This window comes from Euprymna scolopes, chromosome 1, assembly GCF_053919585.1.
Source record: "Euprymna scolopes isolate OS-2025 chromosome 1, ASM5391958v1, whole genome shotgun sequence".
In the NCBI taxonomy this organism is placed as follows: Eukaryota; Metazoa; Mollusca; class Cephalopoda; order Sepiida; family Sepiolidae; genus Euprymna; species Euprymna scolopes.
In genome coordinates, this window is record NC_136482.1 from 42,088,280 (window position 1) to 42,095,779 (window position 7,500).

Below are 7,500 nucleotides of genomic sequence, written 5' to 3' on the forward strand. Positions count from 1 at the left end.
GCCAATTAGCATATAAATTCTATGAGAATAAAAATGCATAAAAGATGTATCGAGGCTCAGGAATGGGTATGTTTTATATGAGAGAACGTTGGTTCATAAAAATTGTGGGGTCAGCGTTCGCGCCTGGACCACAAAGTATGTAAATAAAAAATGAAAACAAAAACAAGTGTTTTAGATATAGATGTAGATAAGAATACTTTGATAAGTATATTTCAACTTAAATAAGGATGGTATGATAAAATTGTGGGGTCTGCGTTCGCGCCTGTACTCAATGAAAATATGTCACAAACTTTAACAAAGGCTTTTCATATCTATTTGCGTAAGTATACTTTGATAATTATGTTTCAGTTTGAAAAAATATAGTATAATAAAATTATTGGGTCTTCGTTCGCGCCTGACCTCCATTGAATGTAAACATGCTACAAAGTTTAACAAGGTTTTTGAAAAGGGGTGAGGGTCCACAATAACCCCTTTACTTTAATCTTGATTCACGTTAGCTTTTATTTATTTTTTGTGTTGAATCATATTGTGTCGAATAAATTCACCTCAGGAATTCACGTTCTTATTAAAGTTAAGGCAAAAAAAAGTCGGTACTTTAGACAATTCTCGACACAAATTTTGCATGAGTCTGTTTTTTCCTTCTCCATTGCACATGACACTCTTTCGAAAATAGATAAATAGATAAATAATAAAAAATAAAAACGTTACTTTTTATCGTATCAAAAGAAGAAAACATCCTGCTGACGTGATTCCGTGTCTTTTTAAAAACATTTACGTAACATTTTATATATATATATATATATATATATATATATATATATATATATATGTTTAAGCTTTTTTGTCAGTGTAGTAGAGGAAATTCAGTTGATTGTAACCCTTTCTGCGTGTTCTTTACATTACAATAGTACAACCCTTAATCCGACGGCGCAATACTATACAGTTCAATACTATAAAACTGGAACGAAGCTGTCAGCTTTAAAGGGGCCTCATTTTCTTCTTATTCTTAATAATATCGATTCTTTGCTTTAAAAAAACTAAAGTAATTCCGTGTTTTCTTTTTCAATATCCCATTTTGCTGTTTCGGATTATTTTACTAAAGTAAGTAAAGCTTCATTATTTTTCAAAACTGTTTCTTTGTTTTTCGATATTTCATGGATATTATTTGGTAAGAGTGTTCAGCAGAAACGCAACAAATGACTACCCGAAAAATAAATGTACAAGAAATAAATGTTACCATAGTCAATACAAGTTCAGCTCATGTTTTTTTTTTTGTTTTTAAGTAGATTTTTATGCTCTTTACTTGAAATAATTTCAACAAACCGAAATTAAAACGGAATTCGATAACTACTTACATTAATTTTTATGAAAACTACACGTGCAATAATCGAATATTCGTCAAGCACAAAATACCGGAACACATTAAAATATGTTTATAAATATTCCTTACGTTGACGGAACTCTCTTAAACTGTTAACACTGAATGCTCAGGTGTCCCTCCTTACAATTGTAAACGGAGCTCTCCATTTAAAAGTCGCTGCCATTTTGATATTTTTTAAAAACCGGTAGGTGAATTAAAAAAAAACAAACAATATTTTTTACAAACTACTTTAAATTACACACCAATGGGCATTTCTACCATAAAAGTATTACTATGGTAACATTTATACATATATATATATATATATATATATATATATATATATATATATATATATATATATATATATAAAACCATTAATATTGTGTTGAGTAGCGTCGTCAGCTATCTGAACTTGCCATCTCAATGCTTCGGGTTTTATCTCCGTATCGCTGACCATGCAGATTTCTAAATCAGCTAGAAATATATTCGCGCATACTTCGGATATGACTTCTGTTTATTTATTACAATAAACTTTACTGATCAAACCGATAGCTATAATTGACATTTAGGCATTTACTAACAAATACGTCATTACATGACATATATATATATATAGCATAGAAAACTTGCCGTCGGCTTCGAAAATATAGATAGGACGTTTGATTAGATATATATGAGGTTCCGCGTGTCCTCTTATCGTCGTCAGATAGTCTATGTCATTTAAAAGAAAACATACACTCTCAATAGTAATACTCATGCATACGCAGACAACACCACCGTACATGGCAAAAATCCAAAGACCAGTAACGATTAAGTTCAACCGAGTTCAATTGTGATTAAATAATGCAGATATCGATTATGATCTCGAAATGATATTGTTTACTCAAACTACAGAGAACTTCATTGCTTGTTCCAAGAGATTTATGTCTGGAAACAAAGAAGCTTGTGTTCCCATCACTACTGAATTTATATCACTCTTATATCTATACAAATTAAACAGTAGACATATGTGTGTATGTAAATATTTAACAGGTAATCTTTGATTCCACAGGCCACATAACACTGACATTAACAGGAAATGGTAATTATACATCAAGAGTGGTTTATAACGAGAAAAATCTTTGTTTAGGTTGATGACTTATACAGCCATATATCAACCAGGTAAAATGGGATATGTCCATTTCCCATAACAGCATGGTTTTACTTCTTTCTGCGCATGCTCACAAAAATTCATTTCTTCAACCGTGTTAACATTTAGACTATATTATGTTTCTCTGTATAACAACGTGAGTAATGATTCGGCTGGAACGCTTAATGTTTTTGATTCCATTCTAACTAATGGTACCGTCATTTTTCTTAAACGTGTGCTATCATGACTTTATATTAATAAATACGAAACTCTGCATGAATTCAAATATATTTAAACGTATTTTATGACAAGAAGAATCATAGAATATGTATATGCTTGGAAAATAAAACTTTCCTCTTAAACTCTTACAGTTTTTTAAAGCGATAGATATTTTTGACAATTATTTTTTCCCGGAAATTTAGCACAGAAGAATACAAGGTTTAATGAAAAAATATCATTATTTTCTTACGTAAATCTTCCACGAGAGGATACACATTCTAATTATAGTTTTCATAGAAAGTCTTACTTGTGCTTATGCCAGGTTCTTGCGTTTCTTTTATTATTTTCTTATTTCCCAGTTAATACGTAAATATTGCTTCAAATTCTTAAATTAGAAATAGTTATAATCTATCTTAACTTTAATAATATTATTGTTCTTCATATTAAGTTATTACTCCTCTTGGCTTTAGATGATTTTATTCTTCTATATAGCTGTTTTTTGTTTTGTTTGTTGCTTTAAATAATTTCTCTGTTTTCTATAATGTCTTTTTAGTAAAAAATAAAAATGAAGTCATCCTTATATAGTTTCTTTTTTATTAATTCATCGATTAGATAAGCAAATAAAACAAAATATAAATAATCATTATATTTGTAGAAAAAAAAATTAAATTATATTTTTTAAATCAATTGTTTCTCTGAATATAAATGCACGTGTTTCGGTATTATTTTACTCGAACTAAACCTTACCGTTCACATTCGAAATGTCGATTTATATAAGTTTTAAAGCATGCTGGTAACGAATATTACAATTAATTTGTAGTTAAAAAGAAAATCATCAGATAGGTAAACATTTGTTATCCGATATCAAGAAGTTCATAAGCCATAAAAACATATGTTATGTAACCTCTGGCAGCCAGTTTTACAACCGAGGAATTAAGAATGTGTCTTCGTAACGGCGGTCCGAATCAACACACTTAACTTCACCTGGTAAGAGCGGTTTTAGAAATAAATACACCTAACCTTGTTTAAAAAATTGTTTCGGAATAAACACTCCCAACCTCTCCCAGTAATGAACGGCTTAAGGAATAAACCACCCTAACATCTTCATCTTCTCACACCTCCCAATGTTGAGAACGTCTTCTGGAATAAACAACCTGAACCTCGCTTTGTTAAAAACAGCTTTCGAAATAAACACCTTCTTATTTTCATTTTGGTGAGCGTACACAAATATATACTTTGTCGTCGTTTTCAGTTACACACATGCGCATTACTAAGTACTCAGTTGTGAAAACACAATGGCTGCCATTGGCTTTTCTGTTTGATGTTATCTGTTTTCATATCTGTTAAACGACATATCAGCCCTAAAATTTTACTGTGATAACCGATGTCCACACACCCGAAAACTTGAAAAAGTCGACATTTACCATCCATAAGCAACCAACAGATTAAAATAAACCAATGAAATGTTGACACGAAAGCAATCATGTAAATATAAACAAAAAGAGATGTTCAAGTTCCTATTATTTTTAAACGAAATTCGATAAAATTGTAATTTTCTCCAATATATTAAAGCGTACAAAGTTTCTGTACATCGACCGGGCGCAGCTAGAAGTGTCAAGCGGCAGTTGGCAAGTCATTATATACTTTTTATACTTTTTTACGTCGTATTTCGAAATCAATTTTCACTAGAACTTTAATTTATTAATATTTTATTATGATATTACTATGTGTTACCCTTAGAATGATATACAGGTGAGATTGTTTAAAAAAAACGTTACCATCTGTAATAAGTAGTTTATTCATTAAACAACATGCTGCTGTCGATGGAAACGAACCGCTTGATTCGGTTACGGATATTTTCATTCCATTAAAAAGTCCATAAGAGAAGCTCGCACTTCTGCAATACTGCGTTGTAATCAAATGTTTGGTTTGCAGTTTGGGAATATTATTATCATGACATATTTATTTGATAATCAGTCAACAGCACATTTCTCAAATCACTTCTTGACGATTGTCATTGGTTCAACATTTGATAGAGATCTTAAATTGAACATCCAGTTTGACATTAAATTTAATCGGTGACCTGATGATTAAAATTTGTCCAGATATTGTTTAAAATGTCCGATATGTTTGATACCTTCGTAAAATAGTTATATTTCCCCCTCGAAATGGCGGCGTTTATATGATAAATTATAACATTTTCCAAGAGATAACAATCTATTGATTATGATATTAATGAAGATTAGGCAGTAGAGTTCCCTGTAAAATTCACTCAAAACACCTGAAAAGCTTCATAAGCTTACATTAAACAAAAGTTCAGTTATATTATAAGGCAACGTTTGTCCAACAGAACTGTCCAATGAAGGCAATTATAAATATTTGAAAATGAAAGCCATAAATTGAATTCTAAAAGTATAAACTGTGTTTATTCCTTGTATTCACCTTATTATCTTCAGCATGCTATTTAACTTAACGACTATACAAATTTTAATATAAAAATACCTTCTTTGTTTAAAATAAAAAAAACTTAAAAACAAAGACTTAATGTTAGTGAAGTAATCTTCAGACACTTTCTTTTATCATAGCTAGTTTCATGTTGGGTGTCTATGCGTTCATGATTGAGTGCCCTAAAAACTCTACATGCCTACAAATACAATAGAATTAATGTGGAGATTCTTCAAAATTAATGCTACACATCAATTTACCTATGTTCAGAAATATAAAAATTAATTTAAAATTTTATAGCAGAATTGATTACTAATGTCATATATATATATATATATATATATATATATATATATATATATATATAAATGTATATATATATGCTGCATTAAATACTAGAAACAAAGGTGCATCAAAGTGTTCAGATATGTACTATGATAGAACGATAATGGTTATTTTATAACTTCATATTCTGAAATAAGGACGAAAATATAACAAATTTCATATAAAGAAGATTAGGGTTTCTGGCGAAGTCTCTACACAAATAAAATATGCCTACTGCTCCTTCTTTATGGGGGATGTGAAAAAAGGAGACATTATATATTAATGTTTTGTTTAATCAATAAGATATTTATATACGGACGGAATATACAAATATATCAAATTCAACGGCATCGCCGGGTCCATCACACACACACACACACACAAACACACACACACATATATATATATATATATATATATATATATGTATATATACATACAGATATATATATTTAAATAAGGGGGTAGTCACCAACAATGGGTACTTTAAATATTATTTTATTATTCCGTGTCTTGGTTTTTCATTGAGAATTATGTTTGGATCATTGTAATAATGTTTTTGAATCATTGAAATGGTTTTTACTCGTTTCAGACGTTCTGTGCAGCGTCCTCGTCAGAAATTATATTCAAATGTGTAGGAGATGTAAAAATTGCATTTTCGTAGTTCATTTGAAGTGTTTCCAAGGGGTGGAGGCGTGTGTCTATTATTCATTGGCATGTTGAATTTTTAATACTCTTTTATTGGGCTTGTCGAGGCCGCTGACCTCGGCTGTAGTCATTCTCTCTTTCTGCTCGTGTTTTTTTCCTTTTCCTTTAGGGTAGGGGGTGTGTTTGTGTGTGTGTTTTTTTCTTTTATTGGTTTGAGAATGTGTGTACTGCTTTATAGTATTATGAGGTTATTTGCTTCCCTAGGAAGGTGACTGTGATCCAAGGTCGTTACTAATGTGTATGTGTGAGGACGGGGGGGGGAGACCAGTTCTTTTGAAATAAGGGTAGGGGTTCTTTCATTCTATTTTGATATTACTTTTTTGGATTCTTGGATTTTAGTATTGTGATTTTTTCGTCTTTTCGAGTGCTCCTTATATTATGTTTGTTTACATAGCGGGGTGTATTTAAACATATGTATAGGGGATTTTTTTAATTTTTCTATATATTTGTCTTCCCATGTGGTTATGGCCAGACCCAGGATTGGTTCCTAGTGTGGGAAGATTTTGTTCCCTAGAGGGGGGCCAATTAGAGGGGGTAACGGTATGGGAGGGGGATGATAGAATGGATGATAGTTGTTTCAGTCATGAGGGGGTTCTCCTCCATGAGTGAGGAGGAAGCGAGGTGTTGGACCAAATATTATACTATGGTGCTAGGTGTTTCCTAGTGTTTTGGTTTTGAGGTTAATTAGGTTTGGTGTTGATCAGTGTGTTGTATAAGAGATATGGGTGTTATGGTGGTGTGTGGTTGTATGCGTGCACGTGTGTGTGTTTTAATATGTCGGTTCTGATTTATGTGTGGGTGTGTATATGTATATGTATATGGATGTGCATGCGAATGTGAATTGCATTTAATGTGTTTGTGTGTTGATATTAGGCTCTGTTCAGTTCAGGAGTGAATCTGGTGATGAATTTTTTTTTCCTGGGCTTTATATATATATATATATATATATATATATATATATATATATATATATATATATATATATACCCACGCAAAAGTATTGGATATATTACATTTTTATTCATAACTTTAATTAGGGTTCCAAGTTTACTCAAAATTTGGTCAGTATATTTCTCTTACTATTCTAACTAATATTTGGGGTAGTAATTACAAAATTAAAGTTTAGAAAGTTTATATTAAAGGAAAAATATGAATCAACTAACGCAAAAGTATTGGATACCTTAATTTAATATTTGGTCGCATAGCCTTTATTGCGTTCAACAGCTTTCAATCGCTTTCTATAGTTGCACACATGCTTTTTGGAAAGATATGAAGGTATTGTGCGCCATTTTTCTTTGCAGAACTGTTATAG